The sequence below is a fragment of the Notamacropus eugenii genome, chromosome 1, assembly GCF_028372415.1.
Source record: "Notamacropus eugenii isolate mMacEug1 chromosome 1, mMacEug1.pri_v2, whole genome shotgun sequence".
Classification (NCBI taxonomy): Eukaryota; Metazoa; Chordata; class Mammalia; order Diprotodontia; family Macropodidae; genus Notamacropus; species Notamacropus eugenii.
In genome coordinates this window covers 285962815-285970789 of record NC_092872.1, presented here as the reverse complement: position 1 = coordinate 285970789, position 7975 = coordinate 285962815, and the positions used below count along the sequence as shown (strand labels likewise).

Here is a 7975-nt window from a genome sequence, read left to right as displayed (position 1 = left end):
CCCTATTGCCAACAGATTCTACAGAAGAGAGTCAGTGTGATATGGTGAAATAGTCATTAGGTTTGGTGTCAAAGGGATGTGAGTTCAAATCCCACTTCAGTACTTATTAGTTGCGAGACAATAGGCAAACCTCAGTTTCTGGATCTATAAAGTTAACATAATAATGCTTGTAGTACTGACTCATGGTGTTGTTTTGAGAACTAAGGGAATGTGTGAAGAACACTCCACAAAGGTTAAAAAAAGACACCAATTCTCTTGATGTGTTCAATTAGTTCTGCTGGATCAATGGTTGTGGCATGATCAGCAGAGAAGCAGTTTGGAAGCAGGCTTGGGGATTACCCTTAAGAAAACCTTCAGAATTCCCCATTTTTTCCCCAACCACTTTTCCTTGCTGCTGTAAAAAGTCCTGAGATTGGCAAAATTGGCCCCTGGCTGTGCAGCTGTCGGGGAATGGAATGAGCAATCTTTGTGGTTCCTCTATTTTCCCAGCTATTGGAGCCATCACCCGAGTTGGCCCAATTGGGTCATTTGCCCACATTTTCACCTGAGTTGTGAGAGTCATGAGGAGGTTAAGTGCCCTAAAGGAATTGAAAGCAAAGAACGCATTTGTTCTAAATGTTTTCTTTTCCTGTACTTCCTTATGGTGATTCCTTAAAGTCCGCCTTCTCTGTGAACTTACGAAAAGAGAAACACTTCTTAGATCTTGTTTTTCTGGCAGCTTTGCAGAGCACAATTCACAAGTGAAGATAATTCCAGTCCTCTGAGAAAAATCAGTGTTTAGTTTTGGGAGGTACCTCAGAGACGTCTAGTCCTGCCAGTTCTAGGAAACCCTCCTCTTCACACTATCCCCAGCAAGTTGTCTTCAGGTCATTGTTTGAAGATCCTCTGGAGGGACCGAGCATTGCTACCTGAGGCTACTCATTCATTCCATGGGGACAGCTCCGTTTGGGAGAGGAAATGTCTCCTGGCATGAAACCTAAACTCATCTCTTTGCCCCTTCCACCCACTGCTCCTGGTTCTGCTCTTTGTAGCCAACAAAACCAAATCAAATCACTCTTCTAGATGATACCCCTTTAAATACTCAAGAAAACTATTTTTTCTCTCCACAGTATTTTTTTCTCCTAACTAAACATCCCATATCCTCACCTTTCAGTCTAAAGACTTGTCATTCTTTTTTACTTTCCTCTGGTCTCCAACTTCTCAGTGTGAAAGCTAGAACAGGTACTTGAACTGACCACAATCTCATGTTTGTGGAACTGACTTCTTGAACCTGTGTAAGATTTTGCATTTATCCACCTTAAAGTTATCTTATTATGCATGTACTATTCTAGCTCATTAAAATCTTTCTCTTCTTTGTTACCCAATGCATTAAACCCAACATCCAGAGTAAATTGGATACTCATGATATTGATTAACTTTATTCAAAAACTGGGAAAATTATTAAGTGACAGATGGACAGGCAGCAATCCTTGGGGTCCCCAATGAGATACTTTCTTCCTACTTAACAGGAGATTCCTATTCTTTGGGTCCAACTATTAAGTGTCAAATATACGTCATTAAGGCATCATTGAATTCACATCTCTCCATTCTTTCCACATGAATTCATACTTTGTAAAATGCTTTTCTTTTCTAAAATGAAGGAAAGCTGTATCAACAGAATTCCCATGATGTAGCAGTCCACCTGCTCTGTCACAAAAGGAAAGGAGGCTAGTCTGTAGAATCTGTTCTTGGTAAAGTTATGGAAACTCTTTGTGTCCAATGCCTCTTTTTCTACAAGTTCATTAATCATGCTTTGAATAATATATTCTGATATTTTGCTACATTGTGAAGTCAATATCAATGACTTATAGTTTGTACTTCATTTTCTTCTCTTTTTTGGAAACCCAGACTTTAGCCCTTCATCCACCCTGTTGCTTCATTCCTTTCTATTGTTCAACCATTTCAGCTGTGCCCAACACTTCTTGACTCCATTTGGGGTTTTCCTGACAAAGATTCTGAATTGGTTTGTCATCTCCATCTTCAGCTCATTTTACAGATGAGGAACAAGGTTAAGTGACTTGCCCAGGGTAACACAGGTAGGAAGTGTCTGAGGCCAGATTTGAACTTAGACTCATCTTCCTTACTTCAGGCCTGGCACTCTATGTGCTGCACCACCTAGCTACCTGGTTCACTCCTAGTTTCCATGATAGTTTAAGTATCACTAATGGTGACTTAGAAATCACCTCTTCTAGTTATTTTCAGTACAGAAGGTTGTGTATTTGGGCCACACCATGAAACTACAGATTTCTAGATTGAGAGATGAAAGGAGACCTGGGAGGGATCCAGTCCAACGCCGTCAGGTCACTTGAATTCATCAGTGGAAGTGAATTTTTCTTTGAGAATCTTCCTGTCTAGCTTCTTGAATATTAACTCCTTATTAGTCAATTTAATTTTGTCCTTCCAGTACAAACATCATTCTCCTTGGCAGAAGAAACAGAAGCAGAGAAAGATAGGAGCAGTTTGGCCAAGTTTCAGGTCAAACATGAATAATCCAGAGAATGTCCAGGGGAAATCAAGCTGTATTAAGCATCTCGAATTTCTGACATGAAGATGGTTTAAAGGAATAGGAAACGTTCAGTAAAGAGAAAAAAATACTTATAAGGACATGATTATGTCCTTTGTCATTCATTATCATTGTCCCACTCACCCTAAACAGAGCAGTCCTATCCCTTTTCTGCTCCTCTGCTGTTTCCAACATAGCTAAATTTAAACAAATTAGCTTGATTCTTTTCTTTGTGCCACTGTTTCTCTATCTTTGTCTGTATCTGTCTCTGTTTCTCTGCCTATCTCTTTCTCTATTTCTCTTTCTGTCTTTCTCTGTGTCTCTGTCTGGCTGTCTCTGCTTTCCTTAGCTTTCCTAAACATCTTTAGGAAGCCATAAGCTTGCAATATGGTGCTGAGCTTTGGGATTTATCCTTGATCTATCATATATGTCTCCCAGTCTAGTGCTGGTTGCATGTATGTGAGACTGTACATTTTGTCTTCACCCACATTCTTTTTTTTTAAAGTATAACCTAATTTAATAAATGCTCCTTCCCTTCTTCTCCCCTATCCAAGCTATCTCACATTGGTCTGGATCCCATAAGAAGATGGGATCTGCAAACCTGAGACTGAAGAATCTGCAAAGGTAGCCCCACATTTCCCCAAATCGGGAAAGGATTTTAGCCATCAATCAGATGTGCTCTATACACAGACACATATGGATGCATAGCCGTATTCACAGGTACATAGATATACAAAGATATGTGTATAGACAGTCATACAAATATACATACAGTCTATAGTTTTAGATACACAAATGGGTAGGCAGAAAATCTGCATTTACATTAACAGCTCACATTTCTATATTGCTTTAAGGTTAGGATGTACTTTCCTTACAACAGTCCAGTTTTATAAATAGTGGAAGTATTATTCTTATTTTTACAGATGGGTAAACCAAGGCTCAAAGAATATTTGAAGCAACCAGAGACATAAAACTATTAAATGTCCAAGCCAGGATTTGAGCTTGTTTTGATTTCAGTAGCAGTGATAGGACCAGAGTGTCTGTCTGTCCATCACACACATACACATACACACACACACACACACACACACACACACAGAGTAATTAAGTGTCTGAGCCAGAATTTGGACCTAACTCTTCTGATTATAAGTCTAATAGCACACTGCCTAACAGTCAATGTAGCAATACAGATGTACTTGCATCGGTACTTCCCAAAGCCCCAGCCCAACTGGTTTGAGGAGCAGTTCTTGTCTTCAGAGCTACAAAGAGGCTGGGCCTTTATTTCTTGGTGTTGGGAGGAAGCCTGTATAAACCTCACCCTGGTAGCTTGATGTCAAGTCTGGTGTTAGTCCTAGGATAACAAGTATTTGGTGTGTGCCATACTGAGGTATCATGGGGAGGGCCTGAGTGGAAGACAGGGTGAGAAGTCATTGTGAGTGGAGAGGAATGACCCAAGGATTATGGGGGCCAGATTTGAGGTGAGGTAAAAGATGAGGATAACAGCTGTGGTCAGGGAACTGGGGCCTGGTCACATCTATTGCCCTCAGGAAAATGAGTCACAGCTGGGCATAGATGTGACCAAAGAGTAAGTTTATGGACACTCCTTTGAAGCAAATTAACAGTCTAAACCAACATCGGAATGCAACAGTGACTAGAAAGGAGGAAGGTCAGTCTCAAAGGGGAAATCAGAGAGGAAATCCTGGAAGTGGTGACTTCAGTTGGATTTAGAAGAAAAGCATGAAATGTGGGGTGTAATCTGAGTGCTCACAGAGGGCAATGGCAAATGAGCGAGTCCACGTGCCTGAGTCTGGTGTGGGGAGGAGAAGTGGAACAGTAGGTGAGAGCCAAATTTGATGGATTCTGAGTGTTCAGCAAGCTCCAGCGACGGATGCATAGGCAGCCAGGTCTCAGAGCTTTGTGCACAGGTGTACTTGAACTCACTTATCTGCATTGCATTTTCCAGATATCGGTGGAGCCCATGGAGCTTAACAGGAATGGGTGTCTGTTGGTAATAGGTGCACACGGTACCAACAATGTGCAGCTTGGGCAGCAGCTTACAATACGCCAAAGTGAGCCGGTAGCCATCTAATAAGTGATGCCTGAACTCAGTGAGCTCCAGGTTTAGGTCAACTCCTGCTCCAGGGGTGCAGTCAGATATAGATCCAGTTTCATCAGGGGACGAAGCAGGGATCAATATAAGGCTTCATTCTGAGCAGGAGAAGTGTTTTTGATGAAAGCTGAGAACTTGTGGAAGACATCATTACCAGTTATGTTAGATTCCTTATATACAGGAACCAGGCTGGGGTAGGTGGGTGGCCCCAGTGCCTCTTCCAGGAACTCTTCAGTCTGGATGGTATCTGTCTTGGCTTCCCGATCACACAGCAGAATGGGCAGCTGGGAGCCAAGGGGAAAGTCCTTCAGCACATCCAAGGACCTCTTGGTGTCTACAGAGGTGAGAGTGAAGGGGATACCTTTAAGCGGCAGGATCATGAAGACCAGTGGCAGAAGGGATAGTTCCCTACATTCTCGTCATCTTCACTGGCCTTGACAAACAGTTGTAGTTGTGGCTTCTGGGCCATGGTGTCCAGTACTACAGAAGCAGCTGCCCTCTCCACCCACATTCTTGATGAAGATGATGAGCACGGTACTTAAAACCAAGTTTGAAAACCCCAACAGAGAAGGAAACAAGATAAATTTAGCCTGACACTGTTAGTTAACCTGTATTTCCTCTCGTTGATCATTTCTTCTCTTTTGAGCCCTCACAAAGTCCTTGTTCAGATATTAATTCCTGTGATTTTAGCAGAGACTGATGTCAAAGTGATCAGCCCTTTCAGGTAGAGTTCCAACTTCTCCTTGCTTTTGTTGCTTAACTGTCGGAAGTCACAAAGTCACAGAAACACTGACTCTCTGAGATCATCCAGCCCAGGGAAAGATCGGGGAAGGAATTCCCTCCATGACATCACCAGCATGTGACCACCCATCTATTTCTTAGAGACCCCCTATTGGCAGTAAATATGCACCCCTTTCTTTGGAACCCCTTTCTCTTTCTGGAGGTCTCTGTTAAGGAGTTTTTCATAGCCTTCATTAAGTCTACAAGGAAAGTCAATTTTTTTGTCCCTTCTCCCTCCACAATTTCCTACCGATTACATTTCATGACTATGAAAGAATAATTCACACATATAAAGCACTTTAAGATTTGCAAGACAATTTCCTGAAAACTGACTTGTAAGATAGTTTAAGAATAAATGTCCCCATTTTACAGATGAGGAAATTAAAGCCCAGAAAGTAAAACTGACTTAGACTTTGTCCCTTTCCTAAAAACAAAGTCAAGTGCGAGTCATGTCATCATTTCTCTGATGGCATGGTCTTCTTCAGCAACAAGGAAGAACACAAGGCAATTTCAAAGCCAAGATTCAAACTCAGGTCTCTACTTCCATTTCTAGCAGTCTTGGGGTGGCTGGTGGTACCACAGTGGGTAGAGCATTGGCCCTGGAGTCAGAAAGTCCTCAGTTCAAATGTGGTCTCAGATGGTTACTAGCAATGAAGTCTTGAATATGCCACTAAACTTCTATTTGCCTCAGTTTCCTGCACTCTAAAAAGGAGATCATAAGAGCCCCTACCTCCCAGGGTTGTTGTGAGACTTAAACAAGATAATATTTGTAAAGAGCTTAACACATTGACTTCCTTCCTTCCTTCCTTCCTTTCTCCCTTCCTTCCTTTCTCCCTTCCTTCCTTCCTTCCTTCCTTCCTTCCTTCCTTCCTTCCTTCCTTCCTTCCTTTCTTCCTTCCTTCCTTCCTTCCTTCCTTCCTTCCTTCCTTCCTTCCTTCCTTCCTTCCTTCCTTCCTTCCTCCCTTCCTTCCTCCCTTCCTTCCTTCCTTTCTCCCTTCCTTCCTTCCTTCCTTCCTTCCTTCCTTCCTTCCTTCCTTTCTCCCTTCCTTCCTTCCTTCCTTCCTTCCTTCCTTCCTTCCTTCCTTCCTTCCTTCCTACCTTCCTTTCTTGTCTTCCCTAATACCTTATACCCACTGCACTCTGAAGCCCATGGATTGAACAACAATGGATCCCTGCCCAAGTTCCACTCTATGACTGTTTTTGGATCCTCCTGCCTTAGAGTGAATGTCAGCAGAAACAGTGTCCCTTCCAAACAACAACCCTGAGGCTCCTGCCCCTCCCGTTGTGATTTGTCTATTTTTTCTTTTCTATTAAAGAGGTCATCCCCTTGACTACTTTTTAAAAGGGCCTATTCACTGAATGGGCATTACCTCACTTTAAGTGAGTTGTCAAGGTCTCCCACTGCATTTTGGGCTGTCTCTGGTCATCTTGATGAATATCTGGTCACTAGATCCAGAAAGCTCAGGAGGAGAAAGTGGGGCTGGTGACCTTGCACAGCAAGGTCCTTCCTCAGTCAAAGCAAAATTAACTGCAAGTCATGTCATCATTTCACTCATGTCAAGATCCTCTTCTGAAATGTAGTATGAGCACAACACATTGACTGGTATATGGTAGGTGCTATCCAAATGATAGTTTCAAGATGTGACCTTATTTGCATTGCTCCCCCTTTTGGAGCCCCTAAAATCTTTCAAAACTCAAAGACATTCCTCAGAATGAATGTCTTCTGGAACCTCTGAGCTCTACTTTCTCACTTGGGATTATATCATGTTTATTTTTTATATGGTCTCTATATATTTATATGTATATGTTGTCATTCAGGAGGTACTGTAAACTCCCTGAAGGAAAGGCCTACACAGCTAAGTACACAATAGGTGCGTAATAAATGCTGATTAGTAGATGGATATAACTAAGCTTGGTCTGAATCTGTGAACTCACTTAAAGTGATTAAAATCCGTACAATTTCCTCATCACTCCTACTGGATCAAAAGCTGCTGGACTTTTGCTCAGGAAGGCTTTGATTATGCTATAGTTGAAGGGGCTTAATAAAATAGCTATATGTGGCCTGTTAGTGTTCCCAGGACTCAGTTGACATTTCATATTTGTGAATTTTGTTTCCCCAAATAGAATGTGAGCCTCTTCAGGCCAGGGTCTACCTACAGGAATTCTTCTGTAGCCCTTGTATTGAGCATGTGAAAAGATCAGAGGAGCATCTAATCCAAATATTCTTGGCAGTTATCAAAGGGGGATCTATTGAACTGAGAGACTTTGGTATCCCTCTTGTAACACTGTCAAGAAAATCATTTCTTGGCTGCAAAAACCATGGTAGTCTCTGTAGCAGCTAGGAAGGACATTGTCCCCTTCTAAGAGCCTTATCAAATTGATGCCAATAGGTCATCCCACTGAACTGGCTGATCCCAACTAGGCAGTTTTCTGATGGAGTCAACTCTGAATTTCCTGCTCTAGAGTTAACTCTTATGAGCATTAAACATGATCAGGTTTGAGCTTCAGGATATGTATTTCTGCCACTGAGTACGCTTTTGGTC

The 7975-nt window shown here is 42.1% G+C and overlaps 1 pseudogene; it reads right to left on the bottom strand.

Annotated features, from left to right (window-relative positions):
• Positions 1–4410: 4410 nt before the first annotated feature.
• On the bottom strand, positions 4411–5121 carry LOC140517158 (chloride intracellular channel protein 3 pseudogene; annotated as a pseudogene).
• Between the last annotated feature and the right edge of the window lie 2854 nt (positions 5122–7975).